At 40.9% G+C, this 16,660-nt stretch overlaps 1 long non-coding RNA gene across 2 annotated transcripts in view; it reads right to left on the bottom strand.

The window, feature by feature from the left end:
- Positions 1-1,217: 1,217 nt before the first annotated feature.
- The window catches only part of LOC113977847, a 75,289-nt gene continuing 59,846 nt past the window's right edge, over positions 1,218-16,660 (bottom strand). For both annotated transcript variants that reach the window (XR_003537422.1, XR_003537423.1), the window contains exons 3-5: positions 14,854-14,922; positions 3,155-3,318; positions 1,218-2,260 (exon numbers count right to left, since the gene is read on the bottom strand). This is a non-coding gene — a long non-coding RNA (uncharacterized LOC113977847). The remainder of the gene's footprint in view (positions 2,261-3,154; positions 3,319-14,853; positions 14,923-16,660) is intronic.

Here is a 16,660-nt window from a genome sequence, read left to right as displayed (position 1 = left end):
ATCCAGGGGCAGCGGAGGCCTCCTGACATATTTCCCCACTTGCTGCACTACGCCTGGACTTGCTCTTCCCCGCCGTCCTTCACCTGCCCGTTTGACACGACCTCGCTCCCACAGCCCCACACGTGATGGGTCTGGAACGCCTGGACTTGGAGGAAGTGTAGGAGACACCTCTGAAATGACACGCACACGCGCACACTCTCGGTGGCCCTTTCCATGGTGGCAGAGAAGAGCGCCAAGCTGCGCTGCCTTCTGTCCCAGTCCAGCCACCCCCTGGGGCTATGCCACCCGTACAGCGCGTACGGCCCCGGGTTTATCCCGCCCTTCCAGGAGGGAGCCTGGGGCGGGAAGGAGGTGGGACAGGGGAGATGTGGGAGGCTGAAGTCCTGAAATAGCTCATGGTTGAGATGTAGTGCCTGAACAGGCTGGAGGGCGGGAGTGGCTGAGGAAGAAGGAAAATCAGTGGTGTCTTGGTGCAATGTGTGGGTCAACCAAAATGCAAGAGAAGTCCCGTGGAGGTGGAGGGAACCACTGTTTTTAAAGGGAGCCTCCTTTGACACTCCTCAGTGTCAAAATCTTTTTCTAGAAAACAAACCTTTCAGGAACCTCCAGCTTCCCATGCCACTCTTGCCTCTGCTAAAGCACTGCTGCCAGGCTGCAGCCATGTGCCAGTTCCCCTCACCCTCTCCTTTGCATGACTTTCCACACACCATGTTCTCCTCTAGGAGGTGGAAAACCAACACGCTACATATCTGCCAAACCCCAACATGCTACAGATCTGGCTACCCTTTAGAGATCCCACTCCTGCAGACTGCTTACTATGAACTGAATGGATTTACAAGAGCTCCACAATTTCTCTCTCCTTGTCCTATTCCACGTTTCCTAACCTTTTGCTGCTTGTTGTTCATAAACCATGAGCTCCTCAATGCAAGGATTACATTTGCAAGAGTTTGGAAAGATCTCATGCAAGGTGCCACCCTAATTGCAACAGGTAAGTAGTACCTCGAGTGTTGCACCTTGAGGCCTCAACCCAACCATGGTTGATTGCAGTTACAAGGCCTATTGCAACCTCAAAGTTCTCATTTAGAAACAAGATGCTTTTGTATGACGTCAGTTATCTCATAGAAAGAACTGTGTGTCTTGAGATACATGAAGTTGAACTTAATGACCTTTCATGTTTCATGCTAAGGGAAAAGAAATTAAATGAAAACATGCTTTGATAGGTTTATCCCTTTTATTAGTTTAATAAAAATAAATATTTGTTACATTTCCTGTTATTAAATATATATACACACAAAATAGCTTTTCACGCAGATACATAACTAACAGAAATCAAAGGCTTCTGTTCTACATGTGGAAAACAATTAAATTCATAGCAGGATTCCAATTCCATTGGATTCAACAATATACAGTCTGCAGTGACGTTGATTAAAGGCATGAAACTATCATACACTTCACAATGAAAAATGTGTCAAGTCCCTGTCTTATTGGCTGACCTCTAGGTTTACAGCTGACTTTTAGAAATTACTCTTTATCATACAGCACTTACATCAGACCTAATAGAAGGGAACGTTGCTGGATTTTGTTCAATTCCACAACAGGGGGAATCCATCCTCATGGTGATTTAGCCCACTGGGTTTTTTTCTTTGCTTTTATTTGTCAGTCACTCAATTGTGAAAGTGACACTGCAGAGGATCCAGGTCTCACCAACTTTTTTCCTGATTTTTTTCCAAGAGAGGCCACCTGTTGTTTACTGGACGCTATTTTTAGAATAGTGTGATATGCTAGGGCTAACACTTGCCATTACACAAGGAAAATCCTCATAGGCCTCACCGAGTGTATATTTGACATAACACCCTCCAAAGACAGGATTTTGATTGCAGGTAAGTGCAAAATGCTGGGATTCTTTCCTCTTGTTCCATACCAGTTTTTCCTTAATTTGTAAACCTACTGTAATCTGTGTGGAGAATCTTGGCATTTCTACATAAATGCTCCTGTGTTGGAAAGAAACAATGTTGTTACAGCAAGAGAAAAGAACAGGTAATCAGAGGGAGGTTCGAGTATCACTCTCAATGGGATCATAGTGCAATTGTAAATTGTTAGAAAGAACACATGCTTGCTGTGACCACATCACACTATTTTCTTCCACTGGCTGTCAAAACAGTTCTCAAACTGTTTGGAGGATAAATGACACACTGCTGATTCTCACTCTTTTGTCCTCCAGAGGACCAGGCAATAAAGAGACAGGATATGGCACAAGCATCTGGAAAGAGAAAAGGTACCAGTTTGCCCAGAATAAGAGATCTACTACAAGTCAAAGACAACACAAGAGCTGCAGTGTCACCAAGAGTTGAGAACAGAAGTGGACTGGGCAGCTGAACAGTGTATGTAGAGGCTGGAGAAAAGGAGATGGGTGTTGAATAACCTGCTGAAGAGAGCAGGCAGCTTCCTATTGGACATGCACATAAGCCACACTGCAGTTACTAAGGGGATGCTGCCAATTACAAATCGGTCAGAAACAGCGAAGTAAGTACATGGGTGCCATGGAAGATGTGTTGGCCTTTGTCAGAGTCTGCCCATCTTTTATTATAACATCTACTCCCCACTGCACTGCAGTTGTGCTGCTCCTGAGACCTCTTCTCTGAACAGCCTTCTTGTCGTGGGTCAGGACAGAACCTGCCCCACTGTTCTGTTGAGGGAACTGATGAATCTGTTGACAGAGAAGCACAGATACAGCAAGGCAGTCCTTAGGTTTTTTTGTTTAAAAAATAATACTAGTTATTCAACAGTGTTGCTATTTTTATGCTACTCTGTTCAGAGAGAAAGGCAGTCCTCTGAGAAGCTTACAGTCTACATTTAGAAGAAGATGAGTCACAGGCAGGGAAAGGGACTCACTGGAAGGGAAAGAACTATACAAAGGTCAAGTGAGGGGTTTTGGATCTCTTGCTTATGGGTATCACACATTCCTAGGCAACAGGCATATCCCCCTTTTCAGGGTCAATCCCAGTATTCCCCTGAGCTTTGCAGGTCTGTTCCCTTTTGCCATAAGCAGCAGCAAATCCCAAAGGAGCACTCAGTCAGCTGAGCTGATGGAACAGACAGGCATTTTGAATGTACTCACACATCAACATGCATACACACACATATATGAAGATACCTTGCAAAGGCCCCAGAGATTCATATTTCCACAGCATTTTTTATCAGTTCAGGCATGTAGTCAGTTCCAGATGACTGCAGATGCAACCTGGTCAGGATGGTGATGCAAGCCTAAGTCAACCCACAAGTCAGCTACATTGCTCCATCACATGGAAGGTGGCCAAGCTGTATGGCAGATCACAAGAGAGACAAAAGAGAAATATTCAGGAAAGCTAAAGGAGTAAAGACATGCATGAGTAAAAAAATGCAACAATAATGAACAAAAAATAAGGATGTAGAACTACAGAGAGGAATACATCAAAAGGAGACAAAGCTCTGCAGCAACCCTTAGAGCAGGATGGGGGACTGCTGGTTATCTGGGATGTGTCACGTGTTTTTCGTGCCACTGAGAAGAAGTGTAGTCATTTGTTTCATTAAATGGCATTCTTGTACCCAGCACTAATTTTATCCCTTTACAAATATGTCTTTCACTCTAGCAAGTCAAGAGCAGCTCTCCCTTCTGTACAGTCATTCTGCTCTCATGCCTCTGTTATCATTACTCACACTTACTGAGGTGAGGCCAGATTCAAAAAAGGGCCTGGCTCTTGTGGTGCTGAGCACTGCAGCATGTCTTTGCCTAAATCCACAGCCTCAAATTACAACACCCTGCCCCAGCGCACACTGAAGGCAAAAAGTAGAATACCTTAGAACATAATCTTCATTATCCATCCTGTTAAATGAAGATGTCTACAAGAATCAGTTAGACATGCCAACAAATCTCTCAAGACACCTCGTCCACTGCTGAGTTGATCCTAACGCTGGGGAAAGGCAAGATACCTTGTGTGGAATTCTCAACCCTCAGCCTTTCCTTAGGCACCCACTCCATCTTCTTGCCAGGGTCATCGTACCCCGCCAAGTCCACATGCTATTTAGCACTCACCCAGGAACTCAGTTTTCCCTCTTCTGCCTGAAAGGGCAGCAAAGTGTTTTAACAGCATGGTACAGATGTGTGCTGGGTGAGGTGATCTTGTTGAAGCTGTTGCACAGCACACAGAATCATAGAATCAATCATCTTATCAGAGAACTACAGAATGGTTTGGGCTGGAAGGGACCTTAAAGATCATCTAGTTCCAACCCTCCCTTCTGTGGGCATGGACACCCTTCACCAGACCAGGTTGCTCAGATCCCCATCCAAACTGGCCTTGAAAACTCACAGGGATGGGGCATCCACAACTTCTCTGGGCAACCCGTTCCACCGCCTCACTACCCTCAGTAAAACATTTTTTCCTAATAACTGGTTTTCCATCATCTGCAATGATGTGAGGGAAAGCCAGTGGGACTGGAGGGGCTGGGGCAGACATTCTCAGTGCCATCTTGTGCATAAATCTTAAGCACGTGTTAAAGCCATGTATTTGGGCAACTCTAAAAACAGGTATTTATGTAACCCTCTTCCCTCCAAGCAGGTGCTTGGGGAACCATGTTTCAGACTTGGGCCTTGCCAGCAGCAGCCCAAGTCTGGGGCTCTCGCTGTCAGCCCTACAGCACTCCCATGGGCCTAACACAGGGCGCCTCAGCACTTGTGAGAAAGGGCACCAGGCACTGAACAACCACAGAAGAGCTGATTGTCCCTGCTTTGCAGAGCTTACAGGAGCAAATGAGCCAGAGAGCAGTTGGTTGAGAGAAAGGGATGGAACTGGTAACATAAAGTGCCATAATAAACAAGCAAGTAGGCACAGATTTTGATTGCTGTGTCAGTCATCCTGCAATTGCACACTTTTGACTATAGTTTATGTGAGAAGGACAGGGACCTACAAACACAACCCAGCTTTGAAACACAAGTCTTAGCTTTGAAATTGAGCCATTCAGGCATTTTAGGTTACCACACTGTGTAGCAGCTATACACTCCTTGTTTCTTAAATAAATTTTGGCATCAGCAACCTGCCCTTCTGCTTTAGGGAATAAAGTCCAAAATTTCTCAACAACAAAACACTCCAGACAAATGTAGCAATGGAAGATAAACAGAACCTAAAGCCAGACAGTAGTTGGCGTATTAACTAGTTGAGTCTATAGATTGTAAATTTAGCATGCCAAGCAGATGTACACAGCTCTTTATGAGAAGGTCTGTTCAGCTTCCCTTACAAACAGAAAACAAGACAAATGGCACTATAAACTTCTAGTATTTTGAACAGGGTTTTTTCACTTTTACCTACTGTGGATTAACAGGTGAGTCTCCAGTAAAATCTCAAAATTGCTCTTTTTATTGCCATTCCCCATTTAGAGTTTTCAGAAGTGATTACAATGGGGAGCTCCAGATCCTCTCATCATGCAAACTAAGGAAAGTCTTGAGTAGGACAGGCATATAAAGTGGTTTTTTTTTTTTAATCACCAGCAACACTGGAAATCAAGTACTACTAAAAAAAAATTCTTATAGTTGTGCATGCTGCAAATCCAAGTGCAGCATGTGTTTACTGGAGAGACATAATATGGCCACGGCAACAGAAGATTAACCTTCTTCAATCCTACAGTCCACTGAAATATATTGATTTTGAGCTGAAAATATCATCTGTAGAAATGAAATACTGTGTGCTCATTGTTTAATCCTTGATGTCTCTTCTACCTAGTTTTGTAACTGTAGATAAGTGATACAGATACTTGTCCACATAAAATGAACAAAGCTCAGGAATGCATGTCCCTCACACCACTGCCAACACTCAGTCTCACCTTGCATCATCCATTCACTTTCAGATGCAGATGACAGACTACATTTGTTAATAAACCTCTGTCTCCTCATCTATAACCCATTATTCATCCACTGCACTGTATTATATACACTCAACCCTCTTTCACAGCATCCTTTTGTGGAGTGTATTGAATGTGAGATTGTGTCTATAGCTCTCCCTCCACCCTGCTCCAAAACATCTCTGAAAGAGACTACCTAGCACAAGCTGGTACATACCCAAGAGACAGAAATCATGTGACATTTCCTATCTTTCACATAACAATTTACCTCTTCCATCATCATATCCTTTTTAAAAAAATCCATCATCCTCAAGTCTCTCATTAAAGATCCACTTGTCAGACAGTGCTGGTGCACCTGGTACTTGCAGAACACTTTGTCTTGGCCACTCCCAGTATTTCACAAACATGAATTAAGTTTTGAACAATGCCTGTTAAGCACAGTGTATCACTCCTAGAGGAAATGGGATGGCAGAAAGTTCAATAAGGACCCCACCAGGGGCAGAGGTTGATAGCAAAAAAACCCACCTGTTTTCTATTTATCTTTAACACCCAATTATGTGTCCATATTTTTTTCTTCAAATTCTCCATATTTCTTTAAAATGTCCAGCTTTATTAGACTGTCCAGCTTATTTAGACTTCCTAAATAGTCCTACCATTAGTTTTAACCATTAAAGTTAGCATTTCAAAACCACCGTTGTTTAAAAACAATGTAAGACCAAAGACACCACAATAATGTTTCCACCAAGAACACCATCTGTTCAGGGGATGTAAAACACTATCCCTCTGGAGACATCAATGGAAATCTGAAGATTTACAGCAGCAATGACCTGGCTCCAAAGCATTCCTACAAATAATAATTGAAAACAAACAAACATCAACAATAAAAAACCACAACCCAAAAAAAGCTGCTGCAGTCTGCCTTGAACCATCCCTTTCCCAGTCTACTGCTACCAATTCAAGCTTGAGCGTACTTTGATTTTGTTCAGTGTCTAAGTTTCCAGTTCTTCTATATATTGATCCTCTATTACTTTTGCTCATTAGCCAGCATGCACAGCAAATCAGGCTTCTATGTATATATACATGTGAGTATACATATGTACATATTCTGCCCAGACTTGTTTACACAGAACCAGCCAAAGAATGGACTTGCCCTACTCTTAGTACATCTAATTTTTGTTTAATATTAAAATATTAGCTGTTTTGCTTTTGTTATTGAATCACACAAATATCATTATCAACCTTGTCACATGAATGCTTCTCACTTCCATGAATTTTCTCCTCCAACCAGTACTATTTCAAGAGGCATAATGCAGCACAAGAGGATGAGAAATTGGTGACACTAGTGGAAGTGCCTCTTTTTGCAGTGGAAAGCCTTGGAGAATGACACAGGCAAAGCAGGTCAGAAAATCTTACTTTGCTGAAGACCTAACACTGTGTTCCCACCATTTCAATGGGAAAGTCCATGACTTTCTTCCAACTCAAAAAGGTCAAGAAAAGAACAAGAGAAAGAACCTGAAGAACCTGCTGTGTATAGGAATTATTTTCGTTAAAGAATCAGACTCATGATGGAAGAGAGAAATATTTTTCAGGAATCTGGGTTAGATAACAACCAGGCATGTTTCATTCCATATTCATACAATCACTTTTATGGTCACACTTCTGCCCTGTAAGCCTCAAGATTGAATCCGTGGCTCAAATCCCACATTACAGAAAAAATGTGCAAGAAACAATTTAGAAATAATACATATTAATTTTTTTGTCTTCCAAGTCTTTTGTGCTGTCTCATACCAAATAAGCCTTCCATTTTCATGACTTGTTCCCCTCTAGGCATATGAAGGAAGTTTAATCCCTATAATCCATTCACTCCTTTGCTTCAGCAACTATTGAAAGTGCCACTGGTAGTACTTAATGCATAAACTGATGATCAGATTGATTTTATCACTTAGTTTTCTATTGACCACTGAATGGGAAGTTACCTCCTTAAAACATATTATTTCTCTTTGAATAACCTGCTACAGATGTGGACTGAGAAATAAAATTAAAATGGATGGCTGAGCAATGATTCCTTAACTCCCTGCTTTGAGATTTCCCAAATAGCAAAAACGCCAAGTAAAAACCTGAATTGTCTGCCTAGAGGACGGCAGCCTTGCTGAAAAGCAATGTTCTTTAATCATTAGGTTCTTCCATCAGTTTTTCAGTGCTGCACTAAATGCTGATGTAAAAACAATGGAGTTCAAAAGGCAAAAAAAAAAGACACAAGGTCTCACACCTAAGGAAGCTGATTATACCTACTTTTTTTAGAATGCAACATTGCCTTGCCCTAGATGACTTGAGTTTTTCATTTAAATACTTTCCAAAAAATTGTTCCATGAAGACTTCTACAAGTAGCCCATCCAGGGGCAAGACGTCAAGCAGCACTGTGTGAATACACCTTCAGCATGGTGCCCAAACCACACACACAATTCATAGCAAATACAACCAAACTACTCTGCCTCTATTAAGGTGCTCAAAGAAAAGAATTAATTAATGGAAAAACACATTAAGATGACAAAAACCAGCAGTACTTTCAAAGTGGACCTACTGTAAATGAACATATCCATCTCAGAATTCATTTTACTGATAAACAAGAATGCAGAATTATGTGAGGGGATATCCAGGATTCCTGAGTCAAATTCCCCAATACTACACAGAACCCAATACTGATGTTCTTTTCTGGATACATCTAACTTCATTTAAAAAGAAATTTAAACTTCTCATTTGAAACTGCTTTAGAATATTGTTGGTCTGATACTTAAGAGCTCTTCCTGCAATTTTCAGCAAACTCTACCCATTATCCCCTTTGCATGCATTTGTTTTGCTTCTTTACTCTAATCTTGAGCTCACATAATTATTTTCCTTCCCTATATAAAAACAGTGTAATTGTCACTTCTGTGCCTTTCTGTTAAGCCTCTCTATTCCTCTTAACATCCATGTGGTCCTTTTCTGCATCTGTTCCATCCATCTGTTTGAATCCATTTAATCTGAATGTGGGTGATAGTTGGGCTCCAGATAGGGTCTTACTAATACCATATACTTTGACAGTAATATACCCTATACACACAGTAAATCCATCCCATAATGCTTTCTAGGACACCACCTTTTTTTTTTATTTTCTCAGCCACGTCACATAGCAGCATGCTATTATTCTGCTGCTGACTACTGCATCGACTACCAACTCACCACTGAAGTGACGAACTCTTTCAGAATAAATTATGATTAGTTTCTATTTGCATCACTAAATCTCATCTAATTCTATTAATCTCAGTTTTGATTCATCTTGCTGGTACATGGGATATTCCAATCCTCCTCTCTATCAATACAGTCCACCATTTTTTTTGTCGTAAGACTTTATCACCATTCTACTTTTTCACTGGTGTCACTAAGGAAAGAATTCCAATATAGTCTTTGAAAACACGAGTTTGAAGCCTTCTTTCCAACTATTATCTGTCAGTGCATTCCAAAGCTAGCTTACAATGTAATTAATCAAAATTTTTTCCACTTTACATGATTTCCTCACAATGAAACATGTAAGGTAACAAATTAGTCTAGCATTTTCTTTTGCTAAAACTGCACTGCATTTCAAGCCACCTTTAATTTCCCCGTGATTTTATTTCACTCTTCAAAAATTGTCCTACAGCTAAGTGTACAGTGGCTGTTAGATTAGACTATCTGTATCACTAATCTTGTCTTTCTTTTGGGTACCCTCAACTATTTGACCCCCTTTACATATAGCTTCCACTGCTTATACAGTCTTTACAGTTACATTATACATTTTTGGAAAGGGAATATATTGTATTTATTGTGCTAATGCACAAGTGCATTGCCACTAAAATAAAACAGAATCCAGTAAAATTTCCTACTGCAAAACTGGAAAAACAGTGGTTCTTTTCAGAATGGGAATAGTGCGGGCCTAATAAGTTTAAAACACATGACATTATTCACATTTTCCTTGTCTTGATCTTTTATATTTTGTTTTGTTCTGACTTGCTGATTTTGTATCTCAAGTCATCTTCAACAGCTTAACTCTGCAAGTCCAAACCACCAGGGATTATAAAACTAGCACTTAAGGCACTTACCCCTTTTCTCTGTCTGCCCAACATTTTTTTTTTTAATAAGAAAAACAATGGGTTTTTCCCTCCACTGGAACAATAAAAAATAATTAAAAAAAAATAACTTCTTTGTTTTCTTTCTTCCGAGAATTACACCGATCTATGCATACATTAAGGATACATTAATCATCAGGTGATGATTACTTGCAAAATCTGATGTGCTTTCAGACACAAAAATGTTTGTAGAGCTGCTCACACCTCCTCTCAGAACTGAACTGCAACATGTGCAATAGAAAACAAACCCACTATATCATAGTTCCTTTCTTTTCTTCTTGTTTGAGCTCAATAGTATTATTTTCTTTGTACTTCTTTATTAGTTAACAAATAAATTACGTTTTCTTCTGAATCTCAAGAGGATTACTATTACAAAGGAAAATAACCTAATAACCATGTTTCGCTCCCATGAGAAGTTTAAGCATGTTCAACCCCAAGTACAGTTGACTGCTGATGCATGACACTACTGTATTTCAAGACTTGCTGCCAAAAGTAAGGAGGAAAACAAAAGAATCCAAACAAAATTTACCAAATTCACTTCGGACTGATTTATTACTTGTCATTCCTTTCATACATACAGTAAGGTATCTCCAGTTAATTAACAAGCTATTTTAAAACATGAGAATGTTTAACAAGAAGCTGATTTTGCACTTTGGGCCCACCTATTGGCACAAATTAAATTAACACGTAGTATATTTCCTCCTCTTTCTTCCCTGCCCACTTTGTCCACAGAGAAAAAACACTGCTACGAGGTAGACTGCCGAGTCCTGCTTGCTTCCTGGGTTTGTCGCTCCATAACTTCAACGCACTTCAGCACGTTTAAGCATCTTAATTCTTCCATTTCACATTAAAAAAAAACACAACCAACCAACCAACCCCAAACTTGCACATAAAAAAACGCGACCTCCTCCTGCCACGTGCACGCCTTTGCTATCCACGCAGGCTGACTGGCGACGGAGGCCGCAGGAAAGCATCTGTGCTCGGCACAAAGTGGAAGCCCAGCCCCGCACACGCAGCGAGCCTGTGAGCCGGTGCCTCGGCCCCGACCGGCCACAGGTGCGGCGGGAGCCCCGGAGCCAGCGGGGAGGAGCCGCGCCTGTCGTTTAACCAAAGCGTATCCCTCTCGGGAGGAAACGGGTTGGGGGGAGCCCTGCCGAGCCCGGCCGGTGACCCCCCGCCCTGCAGCACCGCCCGCCAGCCCGGCCCAGGCGCGGAGCCGCGGGCGGCACAGGCAGGCCCCGGCCGCACAGCCCCGCCAACACCGGGGCAGGGCAAGGCTGGCTGGGCAACCCCGGCCCCGGGGGAAGGAGGGAACCCGCCACTGACCTACCGGCGCCCGAGGAGCGCACCCGGCCGGGCCGCGCCCCGAGGCCGCTGCTCAGGGCGCGGGGGCAAGGCCAGCGCTCCCCAAGCTGTCCGGCCGGGCACGGGCCGCCCCAGCGCGGCGGCTGAGTGCGGATGGGCCGGCCCGGCGGGACAGTGACAGCCCTACCACCCTAACCCTGGCAAGCGCCATCATAGACGCTCCCGTCATATCCCGGCCGTTCCCGCCAGTTCCCGTCATGCCTCGGCGCCTACAAGTCCCGCCAGCCCCCGCGGCCCCGCCGTCATTAACCCTCTGCGGCGCTGAGGCGCCTTTGCCGGCCCGCCCGGCCCCCCCACCCGCCTCTGCGGCTGCCTAGCGGGTCCCGTCCGAGCCCCCGGCCCGGCTCCTGTGCGGCCCCAGGAGGAACGGCCGCCTCCGGCCCGGCCCGGAGGAGCGGCGGAGCTCGCTCCGAGCGGCCCGGCCCGGCCCGGCCCAGCGGCGGGCCCCGGGCCGCTGATGCTGGGGCGGCTTTCGGTGCTCCTGCACTGAGATTTCTGGTCCCCAACCACAGTTCTTTGTTAATGGTATTAACCTCACGCTCCCTGCCAGATGATAAAAAGCAGTTGAAATACCTTCTACCAACTGTTTGGTTTTTTGTTTGTTTGTTTTGTTTAAGAAGGCAAATTGTAACAAGCAAATTAACTCAAAAATAGCTTTACAACCCCCAGAAAACTTTGGGACAAAGTTACTGGGAAATACTGAGCTATCCTGCAGTGAAACGAATGCGAAAACTCAGTAACACGTTCCTATTCTATCCTCCTTCCCATACGCTCTTCATACAGGTGCTCAGTATACGTATGACTAACACATATAGCAGTTTGTCAGCTCCTCTCTTAAAATAAGTAGCAAACAATGTGCATGCAACTAACCTGCTGCAAACTAAAAAATAACCCAGAGTGTCATAATCCATTTATAAAATAAGTGAGGGACGGGGCGTGGGGGTGTAGATATCACAAGTTCAGACAGAAGCAGCACCTCAGAGGAAAATCCACTGGGTCTCACCCGACCCCCCTCCTCAGCTCAGCACTACACCCCGAAACACACCCCATGCACACACACAGCTCATCCCCTATACTTCCATTTAAATGACAATTTTTTTTTTATGAAAGCCTCGTACAGCAAATACAAGTCAAATGGCTCTAATTTGTAGTGCTACAAACTGTAACATGCCCAGACGTGTAACTGCCTGACAGACTACACAGAAATCTGGCTTAGGCTCCAACCTCTGAAACAAATGCAAATATCCAGAAACATTCTGCTATTTCTCCAAAATTAAATTACAAGTGAAACAAACCTACTGCCAGATTTTTCATATAAATACTTCTTTTTAAAAAATAAATCACTAAAAATTTATTATTTATTTCAAACCATAAACAACACAGAGGAAAGAAACACATACATTTTCCTTTTTAGAAAAAAAAAACTATCTATGAGAAAAGCACATATGTAGTTCCTTTTTAAAGTTTATTTTTTAATACTCTGTGCCTTAAATCAGCGTAACAAGCCTATAGATTTATCTAGAGAAAACACAATTAGAAAACCTTTTAATGTTGCACTGTTTTTCGGACACTTATAGGAGGTTTTTAAAGACAATTCACAGCCATGGTATTTCAAACGGCTTCAGTACAATTGTTTAGAATTTATTCCTTACTACAGCAATTTCTACTTTGGTATATTTTTCAAAATTTCCTTGGAAAACATAATCAATTCCCATCTAGCTTAGCGCACCTACACTGTTACCTCTTTCTTTACATTTTCTCTATACAAATCAACCACAAACATTTTATAAGTGTTTACATATACATAATAAAGTAATGAAAAGGACAACACAACAAGAGAAATGCTCAAAACCAAACTTAAGGTGTAAATGACCTCCTCCCATGTTCCAGACGTACCTACAAAAATCCCTGCTCACTGGTACAGGATTATACATTCCATTATGAGTTCAGCCTTTTTATATTTTGTACTATTTTAACACTCTAAATTTATAGATTTTTAAAATTGGCATGTTAAAAGGGCTTTATTTAAGAATTTCAATGAAAATAGTGTTATGTTTTGTCATATTACCATAATCCTTCTTTTTAAATCACTTAGAATTTCAGTATAACCTAATTAAGTAATTTTAAGTAAGTCTTAACCCAAATACATAGATCTAATAAAAATGTATTTTGCAAACAGGGAAAATAGACCTCTAAAATGTATTCCTCAGGTAGGAACAAAGATGCTGAAACATTTTCTCCCCACAAACTTTGAGATCTGAACTATTTTACAGCACTTACATTTAAAACCAAAATACTTATAAGAAAACAAAGTTCACCAAATATCAAGCATAATGTTTCATTCCAATTGTATTTATTTATTCCTTTTCTATTTGAAATAAATATTTCAATTTTCCTTGCCAAAAAGGAGAGAGAAAAGGGGAAGAAAAATACTTAAAAATCCTAACTACCTATCTTCACATATTGTTTATTTCAAAACTTTTCTAACAGCAGTTTATACTTTTTTTAGACATTGTATATTATTTTACCTGTAGAAATATTATGATTTAGATTTTTGCCTTTTATAAGGTTACAGAACAACATTATAGCTTTTAGAGACTTCTAATAATTTTTAATCTCTCTTTTTTTTAAATACTACAGACATCCCATTTGGTAAATGGAATTTACATTTCTCTCTTGTCTAAATTATGACAGTTAAATCAACAATTCAAATCAGGAAGAACAAGTGATGTACCATAACACAATAGCAAGTCCAACACTTTAACACAGCTCTTCTATCTATTGGTGTATAAAAAGCTTACACAAAGTATAAAATATCTCAGAAATACAGATTCTTTCCTGATCAGAAAATTTTATTTATTGATTAATTTGACCTCACGGAATTGCATGTTTCTCAAAAAGCATCCTATCTCTAGCTTTATGCCATTTCCTGACTCTTGCTTAATTAACCAGCATGCTTTAAAAACAAGTCTTGTTCCTTCAACTTAATCAAAACAGACTACTTTTAATTGCTACCACATCAACTATATTTTTCAACACAATAAAGCCACGTACAATTAGAAAGACCTATTTTTTTAGCCCTGTCTTTGACCAACCACAGATTATAGCATCTACTTCCAATTTATTAGCTATTCTAATAAGAGGTGAACTGAAACACACACCACGACTCACAAATACATCAATCTTTCTATAATATCGTCTCATTTGCATCTTTTAATAGGAAAATCCAGTATTCCACTGCAAGGACTGCTGTTCTCCTGCAACTGACTGGACTTCAGAAGGACTTGGCATTAACTTCCCTCCCTCACAACATTTTGCCTCCTCACCTCTCTCAAACTAAACCAAAAATATTTTTGTTTGCCTGAAATGCCAATAAACTCCAAAATCTAAAAGGCCAAAAGGTCAGGTATTATTTAATCTGAACAGAAAAGTTATTTTCTCTCTATATCAAAAGCTGTCAGTAACAGCGCATTACCTGAGAAGTTATGTTCGTTTCCCTCGGACGTCTGTCCTTCTGTCCAGAACAGGGGCTGTGCCAGGATCCCTATAATGTAAGAGAGAATAGATTAAAATTATTGTATGCCAGGACACATTTTTGGACGTTCAAATTATGTGACCCTCACAAAGTTTTGTATTTCTTGATCTGAAAAGCATTTAAAAACTCCTATTGCATTCTAATTAGAGTCCTCAAAATTGGTTTTGATAAGTCAGGTGCACATGCCAAAAATTAGTTCCATACATGGTAAACTGAAGTACCAGATTTTCCAGACCTGTTTTTCAGTTCTTAGAGGCCCGTATAACACTGTATTAAACTGTATACCACTGCATGCTCCATCTCATTAGCAACATTTAACTGCAAGTGGCATGATCTTACATTGAAAAAGAAAAAAAAATTATTTTACATACACTGAAAAATTTTTTAAGCCATTTACATGAGGGACAGAGTCCTGAGATATTTCTTTGCACGGCAACTTTTCCCTTCTCTGCTTTAGAAGCTGAATACCTTCCCAGATAAATACAGTGTCTGCTTTACCATTTTTTCTGTGGTTTGTGTTATTTTGCACTTATTTGTGATGCTGTACAATTTCCATAGGCCTGTAGTTTTGAGACTTCTATCTCCTCCCTTCACATGCAGGGAAGATACCAGCTAAAAGCACTGTCTATACACTGTTACCCCCCCCTTTTTCCCTCTACACTTTTTCAAACAAATGTGAAAGGGAAAAAAGTTCAAGATAATGAGTCCAAATTCAGTGTGCTAAATTTCAAAAAAACCCCCTTCCTTCAGTTTGTCATTTGATAAGCATTATCAATGTAAATCATGGTCAGAAAGCCTCAGCACTGGAGGGTGTAGTATTTATGACTAAACTGCCTTTTTTTAAAACAAAACAAAACAAAACACCTGCCATCTCTTACCCTTCTCCTTCCACATATTTTAGCCTCCTCATACTGCTTAGATCTATAGCAGACTGTTGCCGCACATGTATTTTTCCACCCAATTTCCTAGACATTGACAAATGTGAAACAAGGAAGAATTTTGCACAATGTTAACTTATCTAAACCACTTATTTTTTCCATTCTCCCTTTTTCTCCATGACTCCCATTGCTTTTTTTTACCCTCTGGTGCTGTTTTGTCTGGTATTTGCCCACTTTTCTGTACATTTGTCTCCTGCTGATCATACTAAACAGGGCAGAGAGAACTGTCTGTCTGTCTCTGCCCTTTGCTACACTGCCTCTCATTTTTTAGTGTTTTACAGATTAAACACATTCTGCAGTCATTTTCATATATTTTTAAAGATACATTTCCTTTCCCTTCTCTAGAAACTTGCTGATTACAGTCTCCAATACTTTTGCAAAGCAAGGTCAACACTGTCTTGCTCCAGCACATGCTCCTGTCAGCATATTAAGTGTACATGACTTGCAAGCCTGTGATGCAATACGTAAAAAAGGAAAACACATGGAAAAGAAAAGGGGGTAACATTTATAGACACCCCTAAACATCATAAATAAAAAAAATAGACATTTTTAATTGGTTCTGACTTTTTAAAGAGATACCATCATGAGAAAACATCTGTCTTAGGGGAAATCTTTATCTAGATCACTAGCAACACTTTCACACACTAATAAAACTAAAGAAAATTTTACAATTCAAATTTACTGTTTAGCATCACCAGTTTAGGATTTACTTTTCTGCATTTTACTCAGCCTGGGGAGTGAGAGTTGCCTGTTGGTTTCACTTTTGTTCTCAGCTAGTTTCACTTTCATGCACTGGCAGAATCTTCTAT

The sequence above is a fragment of the Neopelma chrysocephalum genome, unplaced genomic scaffold, assembly GCF_003984885.1.
Source record: "Neopelma chrysocephalum unplaced genomic scaffold, ASM398488v2 Primary Assembly neopelma1_24, whole genome shotgun sequence".
NCBI classification, from domain to species: domain Eukaryota; kingdom Metazoa; phylum Chordata; class Aves; order Passeriformes; family Pipridae; genus Neopelma; species Neopelma chrysocephalum.
The sequence above is the reverse complement of the archived record's forward strand: the minus strand, read 5'-3'. Positions and strand labels throughout refer to the sequence as shown.